This window comes from Nelumbo nucifera, chromosome 1, assembly GCF_055504915.1.
Source record: "Nelumbo nucifera cultivar China Antique chromosome 1, China Antique-T2T, whole genome shotgun sequence".
NCBI classification, from domain to species: domain Eukaryota; kingdom Viridiplantae; phylum Streptophyta; class Magnoliopsida; order Proteales; family Nelumbonaceae; genus Nelumbo; species Nelumbo nucifera.
This window is the reverse complement of record NC_142649.1, coordinates 168,115,238-168,129,284: the sequence shown is the minus strand read 5'-3', so window position 1 is coordinate 168,129,284 and position 14,047 is coordinate 168,115,238. Positions and strand designations below refer to the sequence as shown.

The 14,047-nt window shown below is 41.1% G+C and overlaps 1 pseudogene across 1 annotated transcript; it reads right to left on the bottom strand.

Annotated features, from left to right (window-relative positions):
* Nucleotides 1–551: 551 nt before the first annotated feature.
* On the bottom strand, nucleotides 552–2,029 carry LOC104596598 (leucine-rich repeat extensin-like protein 6 pseudogene; annotated as a pseudogene). Its single transcript, XR_016084738.1, has one exon. The product of XR_016084738.1 is annotated as a leucine-rich repeat extensin-like protein 6 pseudogene (transcript).
* Nucleotides 2,030–14,047: the final 12,018 nt, after the last annotated feature.

The window sequence follows — 14,047 nt, the reverse complement described above, 5'->3', positions numbered from 1 at the left end:
TTTCCCATTATTATAATAGCTGTGACAACAGATCCTTAGCTAATTATGTATTATTCCCTCAACTTCATTCTTGTCTATTTTATTTTTATAGAGGTGATGGAATGGAAAGGACAATCATCAATCATAAACTTCATATAATAAACAGTTGAGGATTTTTTTTTTGTTTAATGCTAATTAATGATAAATTAGAGTTTTTTTTTTTGTTTTTTAGTAGGAAGAAGAGAGAGCAAAAAAAAAAAAAAGTCAAAAGCAAAATGAGGGATAGTGCAGCCCAGCTAGATATCAATCGTCATCCATGCATGGAATGGAAATGAAAAGTAAACAACAACACCAAATTGGACCAGGGGGATAGGCTCATGGGCTGGCGGCTCTGGTGTAGAGCGTGTTCTCTCAACCACCCCAAAAGTCCAAAGTCCAAAAACATGAGTTATGGCCCATTATGGAGCTATATAACTAATGTATATAGACAAAATAAGCAGTTGGGAGAACGGAGATCATTATTAGAATAATTAAACTATGAATATTATTCAATTCATCAATCACCACCATGCATAAATATATTTGGATTATGGCCCCATTCAGGGGAATTGAATGGGGTGAATGACTCAGATTGATCATGACCACGTACAACAGACACCTTAATTGAAGTCAACTTCTATTACAAGTAAAAACCGCTACGTATTTCCTCGGTTCTCACTGAAAAGCACCACCTAATTTTTCTATCACTAAGAACTGGAGGGGGGGGGGGGGGGGTTTCTTTTTATCGATTATTGTAAGAATATAAACTGAACAATTCAAACCAAGAGATAATGACGACTTCACAATCTCACACAATTTTAGGACTGGTCATGACTCATAGATACTAGTAATGAATCGGTGGTGGAGGCGGAGGTGGTGGAGGAGGAGGCGGTGGTGGTGGTGAACACCCGAATGAATCGCAATGTACAGGGTGGTCAAGGAAAGCCTTACATTCCTCTGGTGACCGTTGCTTTGGTTGATATGGAATACAGTTCTTCTTGTCGTTCTTATGCTTTAGCTTGAGACAGAGGTGTGGTTCACTGCAGAAGTAATTATCCGAGAAGGTGAAGTTCTTCAACCTCGGCAAGGCACATATGCTCTCCGGGATCTCACCGATCAGTTTGTTGTGAGCCACGTTCAGATGTTCCAGTTTCTTCATCTCTCCTATGGTCTCCGGCAATGGCCCCGTCAAGTTGTTAAAGCTAACGTCGAAAACCGTTATGTTCTTCAGATATCCAATCTCCGGCGGGATACAAGAACGTAGACCCATATTCATGAGAATAATCTGATCGAGCGTTCCAGTCATATTGCCCAAACTTGAAGGCAGGCAACCACTAACTTGAATATTCGCCATGACAAGCACAGATGCCGGAGAGTTACCAATGTTTTTCGGAAGGGTGAACTTAAACCTGTTGTTGTTTATGAAGATTGCATCGAGATTCAAGTCGAAGAGGCGGGTGGGAACTTCACCTTCGAATTGATTGTATCGGATGTCAAGGTATTTGAGTGAAGGGAGGCAAAGCACCACAGAAGGGAATGGACCTGTGAACCAGTTATTGCTAACATCGAGCTCGTAAAGGAGATGCATGTTTTTAAAGCTCTCGGGGATGGTTCCGCAAAAGCGATTGGAATTGATGTGGAAGAGGGCGAGGTCGGTAAGAAGGCCGAGCTCCTCCGGCAAGGAACCAGCGATGTCGGCATGGTTGAGATCAATCCCAGCAACTGTTTTTATATAGGGATCATCTGGGGCTGGTGCACAGAAGACGCCAGTGTAGTTGCAGACATGAGGGCCATACCAGTTTGCAGTGGAGTTCTTTGGGTCCGACAGAATTACATGTTTCCATGCCTGGAGAGCCGTGTAGGCATTCAGGAGTCTTGGGTTTGGAAAAGGTGGAAGGCCTTGCTGATGAGATGGACCAGAGAAGAATAGAAGCAGAGACAAGAGAACCCAGAAGGCTAAACTCAGAGATCTGCTTCCCATTTTGGTGGCTTGATATCTGCGGAGAGGGATTGAGCTTTATATGTATATACTAGCAATTAATGATTAATTATTAGACAAATCATTGTCATTAAAAAATAAAACCTTGACTAAATCTCTTTCCCATTTTAAAAATGAGGGGGGGAAACATGGATAACAACTGCTTGGAGACTCAATCGGCTCTTGGGTTGTTGGAATAAAGAAATTTTGACTTAGATACAATCAACAAGGATATATAACACCAATTGGGTTTTTTTTTTTTAGGGTTTGGAATTATCATCGACTAAGTAGAATTTTCCTTGTATGCCCATTTGCACTGGCATGATAGAGATTGCATATATGTTAGAAAGCTTATAGCATATATGTTAGAAAGCTTATAGCATATATGATTAAGTTCTTCAATATCTCTTTCCTTTTTTTTATTTAATAAATAAAGAGAGGAGGAAGGAAAAGTGGTTTCTACCCTCACCAAAAACACGGTATTACATTTGTTGTATGTTTAATTATATTTCTTCCATGGGAAAAGCGGGCTGATTTATTTGAAGTTATAAATAAAGATTTAGGCCATTGTGGGTAATGGGTCTCTCTCAAGTTTCATCATTCACAAAGGATTAATTCCTCTTCCGCACCGGTGATGAAACTCTTCATTTACAGGGCTCACCATTTTATTCTATATTAGAGATGGTATGGTGGTTGAAATTCGAATCATTATTCCCCCACAGAAACAGAAAGGGCAAATATATCTATATCTATATCTATATATATATATAACAAGAGAAAAAAAGGTGTCGAGAAACCCTGTGCATGAAATGGAATCGATAAAGGTCTGCTAAATTCTTGAGGCAACAAAACAATTCATTCTGAACTAACAAAGATTTTGGGATTAAACTATAATTAGGAAGAGGCGAAACTAAGATTACACTGGACCTACATACATCATCTAATTTGTTGGGGTAAGTGCAAGATGAGGCAAGTTCAAGTAGTTGTCAAGACTCAACTACTCGCTGCTGTGCTGTGTCCTGTGTGGTGCCTGTGGTCCATTATTCCAGCACCGATCCTTGTATAGTTGCATACAATTTCTTCTTCCTTTGGATTTTGTTTTGCTTGTGACGACGATACTTGTTTAATTTAAACCCACTTGAATGAGGAGATATGTTTAGGGTGGGTGGGCCGGCCAAGTAATTAGAATTAATCAAATAATTAATAAAGGATTACTAGGAAGGAAAAAAGTGGCTTGACCCAAAATGGTAGAACAAGAAAGAGGAAACCAGATGAAACAAGAAAACATAATTAATGATAGTTACAGTAATGCGGACAGGAAAAAAAAGTAAACAATAGCAGATAAATATATACAAAGAACTGAGCTAAAAATATTGAAGAGAAGCATGTGGTAGAGAGATAACTTAAATGATCATTAAAATAGTTTTAGAATGTTTGGGAGTGCAGAAGTCAAATCACCAAATTTAACTTTGAGACCAAATTATTGATAAGAAGCACTATTTAACATACTGTTGACGTAGTAAACGTCCACCTATTGGTGAAAAAATAGGCTTATTTTATTTTAATTTCCATATTAGGTGGGATGAGATTGAAGTTCAAACCAGAGGAACCTCAGAGCTGATGAGCCAAAGGTGATGGCATATTTAGATACAGGGTCGACATCAGAAAGTTGGTTGACAACCACCAAGCATGGTTCTGCATAAGGCCGAGGATCGTGAGCCAAAGTTCATGTTTCTGGGCTTTTGGGTTTGGCCTATACCTACGTTGTTTGTATTTCTACATATTTATATATGTTTGTTGTATTATTTTAGTTAATAGTGGTTAGATGAAAGGAAGATGTTGTTTCGTATTAAAAGTATTTAAATTGTATATTTATCTATTACTGATGGTATGTTTTCGCTTTCTCGATGAATTTGAGAGTACAACAGATGGCAAATTAAAAGAAACGTATATTTCTACTTCTATTGACATGGAGTAGACAGCCAAACTGAAATCGGCGGTTTGGTCTCGTTTGATCATTTCTCAGACTTTAGTTTTCTGGTTCGGTCTGATTTTCTGAATTTCAAAAATCAGACCAGACTATGAACCAAACTAAACCGAATTAATAATTTGTAATTATATATACAACAATAGTATAATATATAATACTCGTTTAACATTTAAACATATTACACTACTTTTGGTCTTTCAATAAAAAAACCATGGTCTGTTGGGTTCATAGTCAGAATCAGTTGGAACCGAAATCCCTTAATTGGAACCGGAATGGCTTAACCCAGTCTGTTTGGTTCAAATGGGAATCAGAACCAAAATTGAAATCGGCTGGAATGAATTCACATTCTTAAGGGAGGGGGAGAGAATTACCATTACCTCAAATGGGGGAATGCCATTCTACTAAAAATAGGAATAAGATTCTGATTCTGCCCAACCAAACGGTTGGAATCGGAATAGACCACCCTGATTTCAATTCCATTCCATACCCCTATTCCCACAAACCAAACAGACCCTAAGTCTTTAATTTATAAGATTAAGTAAATCGATCTAATAAGATTTGGAACTTGATTAACCATTAAAAACCGGGAAAATCTATGATGCCGAAAAGATATGGTATGGGAAGAGTTTTGACCAATCAAAACCCATCCATGAATTTTGATAAATAACACCTAATTGGTAGACCTGTTCATGGGCCGGGTGGCCCGACGGGCCGACCCGGCCCAGCCCGACTCCCGGACGGGCTTGAACAGACTTTTTGGCCCGCGGGCTTAACCTCGGGCTAAAAAGCCCGGCCCGCAGAAAATTCGAGCCGGGCTCGGGCTTTGCCAAAATAGCCCGGCCCGGCCCGACCTATAGTTAAACCTAAGTAAAAACCCTATGTGATGTCCATTTGAATAATTTTTTTGATTTGAGAAGGTTGTTGATTCACTTGTAGGCCCATTGTTCATTTAAATAGTGGAAAAAAACATTTGAATTAAAATAGATAATGTCTATTTGAATAGGGAAAATTTTGATTTTCTTTTATTAGGTCGGGCTTCGGGCTTTTTATCAGGGCCGGGCTCGGGCCCAAGTTCTAGGCCCGTTGGTCGGGCCGGGCTCGGGCTTGGGCCTATTATTTTTCTGTTAATGAACACTAAAAGCCCGGCCCGACCCGGCCCATGAACAGGTCTACTGATTGGCTACCACGTTTATGATTCCAGTTAACTAATCATTAGTTTTTCAAATATCATATCTTTTCCATATCATAGTCGAAAACCTAATCAAACAAAACAACTAATCAAATATAATCTCTAGCAAAAAAAAATGTAGTTAACTTCTCTTAAACTCTTTTAGACTCCCAAAGCTTTTTAGAAACCAGACTCCCATGATAAAAACAATCTGATTTGGTTTGGTTTCTATACTAAAATGGATAGGTTTGGTCCGGTTTGGACCAGACCGTGAACACCCCTACTTGTAACTAATAAATTGGTATCACAAAAATGATAACCAATCATGTGGTATTGATCAAAAGCGCAAATTTCTTAAACTACTCTTATGTCTTAGTTAATTGACTAACTCTACCCTTACTGTTTACATATTGTCAAAGTATCCCTATTGTTTCCGACAATTGACATCGCCAGCAAGTGCTAATGAAAAAAAATGAAATGTCAAATTTACCCTTCACTATTATTCAAATTTTCAAAATAAAACCCAAGTGATGAAAAGTTTGAGGAAGATGAGAATGTGGCCAACAATGTGTTATAGTTAGTAGATCCAAACTGTGTAAATGTGGCCAACAATGTGTTGTAGTCAGCAAATCCAAACTCTTTACCACATCCTTCTTTTATTTGCCTAGCTGTTTGGATCATTTTTAGACTTATAATTTGTACTAACTTGGACACTAACTAATTTGAGTTCATCAAAACTCATGGGGTAGTTTCAATCAAATTCTGAAACCTAAGATATTCCCATGTGTCATACCCAACCGCTCTTATGCTTGAGAGTTCAACTGCTCTTATGGTTAATGTACATTTCCTAGTTTGAGCTTGGTTTAATTAAATATTCGATGAATTTGAGTTTGAATGAAAAGTTTGAAACTGAATATATTTTTTATAGGGTAAATTTCTTAAACTATCTTTAGCATAATGACACGTGGTATCCCTATTGTTTAGCTATTGTTGTCATTGCCTTAAGTGCTAAGGGAAGGAAACAAAACGTCAAATTTGCCCTCTTCTTCCTCTTCAATGGAGCAAGGTCTCGACGAAAATTGGGACTCTTCTTCGTCTGCAATGGTGCAAAATATCAAGGAATGGGAAGCCAATTCTTCCCCAAAGGTTTGCACCAGTGATGCCTTCTTTCTCGGAGGCTTCCAGTTTCACCGTTAGGCGAGGCAATCAAAGGCTAGGAAGGCTAGCAGGTCTGTTTCATTTCCATTGAGACCGGTGCCGATACTGGTAGCGGTAGTGGCAACGGAGACAACAACGACAACGGTGGCTGTGGTGACATCTATGGGATGCAATACCGTATTCATGCATAGACATGAGAGAAGAACAACTACACAGACTATAAATGACGAATGCATCACAAAAACGGGGAGGAGTTGTTCCACCACCTATATACCTTCCCTTGTTTCAATCCCGTCACTTGCAGTGGCGGATCTAAACACGGCGGCGGAGCTCCACCAAGACCGGACTAGAAAGGGTGAGGATTGGCACTTGTCTGCAACTGCCCTAAACTTCTTTAACAAATGGAGTTTGTGACATATCTCTGATCTTTCTTTTCAAAGTCTGTCTCTATTTGCCACGAGAAATGAAGAAGATCTCTACTGCAGCCTGACTCCTTGACGAGGAAGATCTCTACGGAGGGAGGAAAAATAGGGGAGATAAGTTACATGTTTTGAAAAAAATAATCTTTGCGGAGAATCCTCTCTCATTATGCAAGGCACAACCATATATATACACATACAATCGACGCCTGAAATTTAGGAGTAGGAGACTCACTTGTAGTAGTAACCTATCTACTAATCATAACTAGCTAAAGACGCCTAGGGAACTACCAGAATTTGTGCCTAGATACATGCTTATCCATGCTTATCCAGAATTTCCTAGTCCATGACGAATTCCAATACTCCCCCTCAAATTGGCGCATGAAGATTCCGAATGCCCAATTTGCTAAGGAAATAGGTGAACTTCTCTTTGCCAAGAGCCTTCGTCAAGATGTCAGCCAACTGCTCTGTGGTTCGAACATGCCGAGTAACAATGTTCCCATGCCGCAGCTCATCGCGAACAAAATGACAGTGGACTTCAATATGCTTTGTCCTCTCATGAAACACTGGATTCGCGACTATATGCAGGGCTGCCTGGTTATCACAATATAAGTGCGCAGGTTCGTCATGCGCCACTCCCAAGGACAATAGGAGTTTCTTCATCCACTTCAATTCACAGCATGTCGCAGCCATCAAACGATATTCTGCTTCTGCCGAGGAGCGCGACACAGTGTGCTATTTTTCATTTTCTAGGAAACTGGTGACTGCCCCAGCAGAACGAAATAGCCGGTCAACGATCGTCGTGACAATGGGCAACTTGCCCAATCAGAGTCACAATAAGCATACAAGCGCAGATCGCTATCGGAACGCAATACTATACCTTGTCTAGGATATCCTTTCATATATCGCACTACACGTAGAGCTGCATCCCAATGTTCTTGCCGCGGGCTTTGCATGAATTGGGCCAGAATATGAACACAATAGCACAACTCAGGTCGTGTGATGGTTAAGTATATCAAACTCCCTACTAGTCTTTGATACTGATTCGGATTGTGCATTAGAGCACCCTTGGCTAGTGCAAGATGATGATTCTGTTCAATGAGCATTGACGCTGGCTTGGCTCCCAATAGTCCACATTCCGAGATAATGTCCAGGGCATACTTCCGTTGAGATAAATATATTCCAAGGACCATGAGCTACTTCAATACCTAGGAAATATTTGAGTGGACCCAGATCTTTCATATGGAAGCATCGACTTAGATACTCTTTGAATTTCATAATGGCTACAGTATCATTTCCCCCAACAATCAAATCATCAACATATATCAGCACGTGCAGATGAACATTGTGTTTGAAATAAGTGAACAAAGAGTAGTCAGGATACGATTGAACAAACCCGAACTGTATCAAGGCCGCTGTTAATTTTGAGAACCAGCATCTGAGAGCCTGACGTAATCCATAGAGAGATTTCTTCAGTTTGCACACTTTTGTTCGATCCTTAGATGCGAAACCTGGCGGCAACTGCATGTATACCTCCTCATCCAAATCCCCATGTAAGAATGCATTATGTACATCCATCTGATGCAACTCCCAGTTCTTAGCGGCTGCCACGGCTAAGAAAGTGCGAATTGTCGTCATTTTGGCCACAGAAGCGAAAGTCTCATTATAATCTAACCCCTCAACCTGTCTATTCCCGAGAATAACTAGCCGAGCCTTATGTCGTTCAACTGTCCCATCTGAATTATATTTGATCTTATAAACCCATTTACTCCCTATTGCCTTTTTCCCAGGAGGTAGAGTTTCCAATGTCCAAGTACCATTATCCTCCAGAGCCTGGATTTCCTTCCTCATAGCTTCCCTCCATTTCTCACTTTTCATTGCCTCCGAAAAGTTGGTGGGCTCGGCTCCTACAATGACTGCAGCTAAGAAAGCTTGATGTCTAGCAGAAAAGTTAGTACATGTCACATTATTTGCTATGGGATAGGGAGTTGTACCTAAGGACTTTGATTCAGAGTTGGTTTGAGTGTGAATGGGGTTTTTCAAACATCGAGAAGTGTAGGTCATGTAGGGCTTCAACAAAACAGACGGCGTGCGATGCCGATGTCGCCCATCAAGTTGCTCTTCTGGTGCCGTTTGTGGTGCTGGATCCACATTAATTCTGTCCTCACTGCCATTCATTCCCACTTCCTGCACACTCTCTTCTTCTCCGTGCTCCTCCTTTCTTCCATCATCATTATTCTCAAGGCTCCCCCTATCACAGATGTCGGCTGCATCACTCCCCCTGTCTTTATTCCCTCTGTGGCTGTGTACAACATCATCATTGACTGCATCATCAACTGGTGCAATGGCCGGGCCAGATTTGTCTCCCAGAGTGGCTTCTGAACCAGCGACATATGGAAATATATTTTCATGGAAGACTACATCACGAGAGACAAAGTATTCACATCTTTCAACATCATATATGCACCAACCTTTTTTTCCGTAGGGATAACCCACAAAAACACACTTCCTACTCCTTTCTCCAAACTTATCCTTGTCTCGAGGACTCCAATGAGCATAGCAGAGACAGCCAAATACTCTCATGTGCTCGTATTGAGGTGGCGTCCCGAACAGTACCTCATACGGAGTCTTCCTGCCAAGTATAGAAGAAGGTGTCCTGTTTATCAAGTATCTGACGGTTAAGGCACACTCCCCCCAAAAACCAATGGGCAAGCCTGCTTGAAATCTCAATGCTCTCGCAACTTTCAAGATATGCCTGTGTTTTCTCTCTACCTGACCGTTTTGTTGCGGTGTCCCAACGCACGAAGTTTGATGCAGAATGCCATGAGTCTCAAAGTATGATTTCAAGCTTTTGAATTCTGTTCCATTATCACTTCGAACAGTCTTGACTTACTTGCCAAACTGACATTCTGCCATGGCACAAAATTTCTCAATAATATGTGCTACTTCACTTTTGTCCAGTAACAAGTAAACCCACACAGCACGAGAATAATCATCAACAATGGTTAGAAAGTAAACTGCACCACAAGAGGCAGGTACTTTATAGGCACCCCATGTATCACAATGAATTAGAGAGAAACAATCATCAACTTTATGTTTACTTTTAGGAAAAATTTCCCGTGTTTGTTTTGCTCTGTAACAAACATCACATGGCTTATCTCCTTCAGTTCTACTATTTAATTTATCTGCTTTAGGAAGAAAATATAATATCTGTTTAGACGGATGCCCTAATCTGCGATGCCATAACTCCCATTCATCCATACCTCTTGTTCTATTCGCCCGAACCGGTGCTGCTCCTATAAAATTATAGACCCCATCACACTGCTCACCCACTCCGATCAGACTCCTCAAGGTTTGGTCCTGTATCACACATAGCTTGTCAGTAAAAGTGACAGTACAATTTATCTCTCGCAACAATTTTGCTACGGAAATAAGGGTGTAGTTCATTCTTGGTACAAAAAGCACATGATGTAGATAAATATTTCCACCCAAATGTAAAGTCCCTTCCTTCACTGTAGTGGTTTGCTTCCCATAGGGAAGTCCCACCAGACACGGTGTAATATTCCGTACATCCATCAATAAGTCAATTTCTCCAGTCATATGGTGCGACGCCCCGGAATCAATTATCCAATCAGTAGAATTTTTCTTACCAGAGAGTTTTTCATTAGTCCTGGTTTTGTAAGCATCAAGCATGTTTACGAGAATCTGCCACTGCTCGTCATTAAGCCTGTTTAATCCAGTCCTGTCTCCGTCAGTTACGGCTGCATCAGCAGCCACCTCATGCCCTGCCGATGACTGAGCAGCATGAGTTTTTGCTGAACTTCGGTCACGTCCGCCAAAAGGTCCAACATACTTCCTTGAACTCTCACCTTTCCTACTGCAAATGGTTGTCGCCGTTTCCCTCCCTGACGTCATGAAAGCGTCAATTCGTCCAGACATTGTCAACTTCGTTCACGTCAATGTATCAAAAAAAAAGGGAAGACAGCCGTCAGCAAGCGTGCCACCCATCAGACCTCTGCTGAGTCATGGGGTACTGATCGTGCCGTCCAGCGGCAACCAACAGAGGTGTCAGAAGTTTTTCTTCCTTCTAATTTCGACTCTGCGGCGGGAAGAGGAGTTGCAACGACAAGCTTTCTCTCTTGTTCTCATCGAATTCGATGAAGCATCGGTGCTTCGTATCAATTTCCGATTCCCGAGTTTCGATACCATTCGGGGACAAGGGGTCCCAGTTCTCTTATTCCGTCGATCGATTTCAGACATCAACAGAGGCAATAGCAACAATAACCAATCCACTGTTCATTAGCATCTTCTTTCGAACCCGAAACCGGAGGCAATGGCGACAAAAAAAGGAACGCATGATGGAGCAGTGTCTCTCATCCTCTTTGTGTTCTTCCCAGAAATCGCGACACTGTTCATTGTCTTGAAAACCAGACCGGCAGTGGATCTGAAACCGATGACCCGCGGGCGTTGAGAAGACATCTTCCGCGATCAAGATCCTCTAGCAGGTCGGTGCTTATCCCGATGTGGATAGCCATGCGATCCGACCAGGAAAGGGTAAGATGAGGTACCGTCGATACATTTCTCGCAAGGGTCCTCTCATTGTTTATGGCACTGAGGGTTCCAAGATTGTGAAGGCTTTCCGCAACATCCCCGGTGTCGTAGTTGCCAGTGTCGTAGTTGCCAATGGGAGAGAAGAGAAGGAACAGTTCTCGCCGCCGCTGGTTCCGCTTGAACAGGGAGAGAGGAGGAACAGTAGCTTCGCCGCCGCTCTTCTGGGTTGGGTTCGAATGGAGGGGACGAGCTACAGTGCCGATTTGGAAAAACTGGAGTGCAAGGTCTGGACTTTGCCGACGCCAAGCGAATGCGGTGTTGCTCTCAGCAACTTCGTTATGGCTCTGATACCATGAAAAAAATAATCTTTGTGGAGAATCCTCTCTCATTATGCAAGGCACAACCATATATATACACATACAATCGACGCCTGAAATTTTGGAGCAGGAGACTCACTTGTAGTAGTAACCTACCTACTAATCATAACTAGCTAAAGACGCCTAGGGAACTACCAGAATTTGTGCCTAGATACATGCTTATCCATGCTTATCCAGAATTTCCTAGTCCATGACGAATTCCAATATGTTTAAAGAAGAATGGAAAAAAACAAGAGAGGTGAGCTATAGGTTGAGGAAGAATAGGAAAGAGAGGGGTCCAGTGAGGGAGGTTCTATCCAAATCGTCGTTGCAACGACGATGATAGGGGAGGAAAAATTACTTAAATCAACAAGTGTATGGATGCCACCGACGTGGCTATTGGAGGGCTTTGATGGTTTCTTGTGCCGAAAAGACATGGGTACCCTTGATTGAAAATCAATGGGAACCGACGGTGAGGGAGAGGGAGATCTCCAAACAATCCTTGATTGAATTGGTGCGGCCAAGAGACAGGGTTGAATCGGTGGAAACCAGCAGCAACAACCCTGTTATAGGAGACAGGGTTCTTACTGCAACTCCACCATCCACTAGCTTCGATTTGATATTTTTATAATTTTTTTTGTCACTGGAAAATCCAAAAGATCTATACGACAGGTGCTGGCGGTGCTGCTAGCGGTCGCTCAAAACCATTGAATTTAATGGAGTTTAGACCCATTTGGACTCAAGGGAAGTTGAGCTCAGGTGAGCTTCTAGCTGAGCTCAACAATGGTAGAAAAGAACATTTTTACCTCCATTTCCATGGCTCCTCTATTATTGCTCTTGTTTTGCTTCTCTGCATTGTCTTCACCACAGAGTGGAGCTTCTGGGTTTGAAAGGTTAGGGTTTTGATGAAGTAGAATCTCTTTCCCTTTTTCTCTGTTTTATTTTGAAAATTTGAAGAAGTTATCGACGAAAGTGGTCGAATACAGACAATGGCAGTGGTGGCGGAGAAACAGGGAGTGGAACGGTTGTAGAGTGGTTCACTATAACTACCGTCGGGGAGAGGGATGGTGAAGAAGAAGGGAGAGGAACGAAGGGCAAAATTGGATTTTGAAAAAAAATTATACATCACATGGTGCTACGTGTGTATGAATTTCGATGGAACATTAACGGATATTAACAGTAGGGGTAGAGCTAGTCATTTGTTAGAAAACTTAAGGGTATTGCAAGACAATAGTTAAACAGTAGGGGTACCGCGTGTCATTACGCTAAACAGTTGGGATAGTTTAAGAAATTTACCCATTTTTATATTATATATATTATAACATGTAGTATTGTTGACACAAATTTCGCCCTAAATTTGGAACACAAAAAATGTAGACAAATTAAAAGAAATTTAATTATTTTATTTTTGAGAAATGTAAGCACGAACACAACCTGAACTTGTATTTGTAGCTTGTAACAGACACGATCCCAAAAGTTTGACAACTTGTAGTTGTAGAAAGAACTTGCAGTGATCAATTGTATGTGAACAAAGTTTTTGTTCACAATCAATTATTGATTTGAGCGTGAACCACAACACCAACCTTTACCTATAGAAGATCCTTCAATTGTGGTGATTTGATGAAAGCTTTATTGTAGCAACAACTTGATGACTTGAATTATTGAGTTGATAATTGCAGCAATTTAATTGTAGGCATCTTGATTGTACCAATTTCAAGATGAAAGCTACAACAACTTAGAATGGGAATAGCTCGCCCGATGAAGCCCTCTTCTTCTTCTTGCAAGAAATGTTTCTAGTGAGGAGCTGAAAGCCGAATGAGGAAGAGCCGAAAAAGGGAGCCCTTCCCTCTTGTTTTTTCCTCTATTTATAGAGGTTCACCATTAGACGATGAGCTGGTTCAAAGATTTGAATTGATTCGAACCCTCCCATCATAGTTGCTATTCAATTAATCACCATTTAATGCTGATTGACATGGGACCCACAAATTGATAATGCGGTGACCATATTGTTGACCTGGTTAAGATAAATAGGCCCTTTAATTGAAGTTAATTTCAATCCCTAAGTGTACTTGGAACCAAGTGCCACTTGGCACATGGTTGGGCCTACACATAAAAGAAAATCCAATTGACTAGTTGTAACATTCCTTTTGAAATTACATTAATTTGGATACTATTGAGATCCAACAATATTCAATTTAAATGGTCTTCTCTAGACTGAAATGGCAAGTGAATTGATCCACCCTTAATTAAGGGGCCATGCTAAACTGATTGGAAAATCATTTATGAAGAGGCCACTTGGCAACTAGGTTGGTCAAGATCCAACTAGCATTTCTTCCCCCCTCTTTTTGTTTTTTCATATTGTGCTCCAACACCTTGGGCCAATATGTTAGAGGGCCCATACATGGGGTC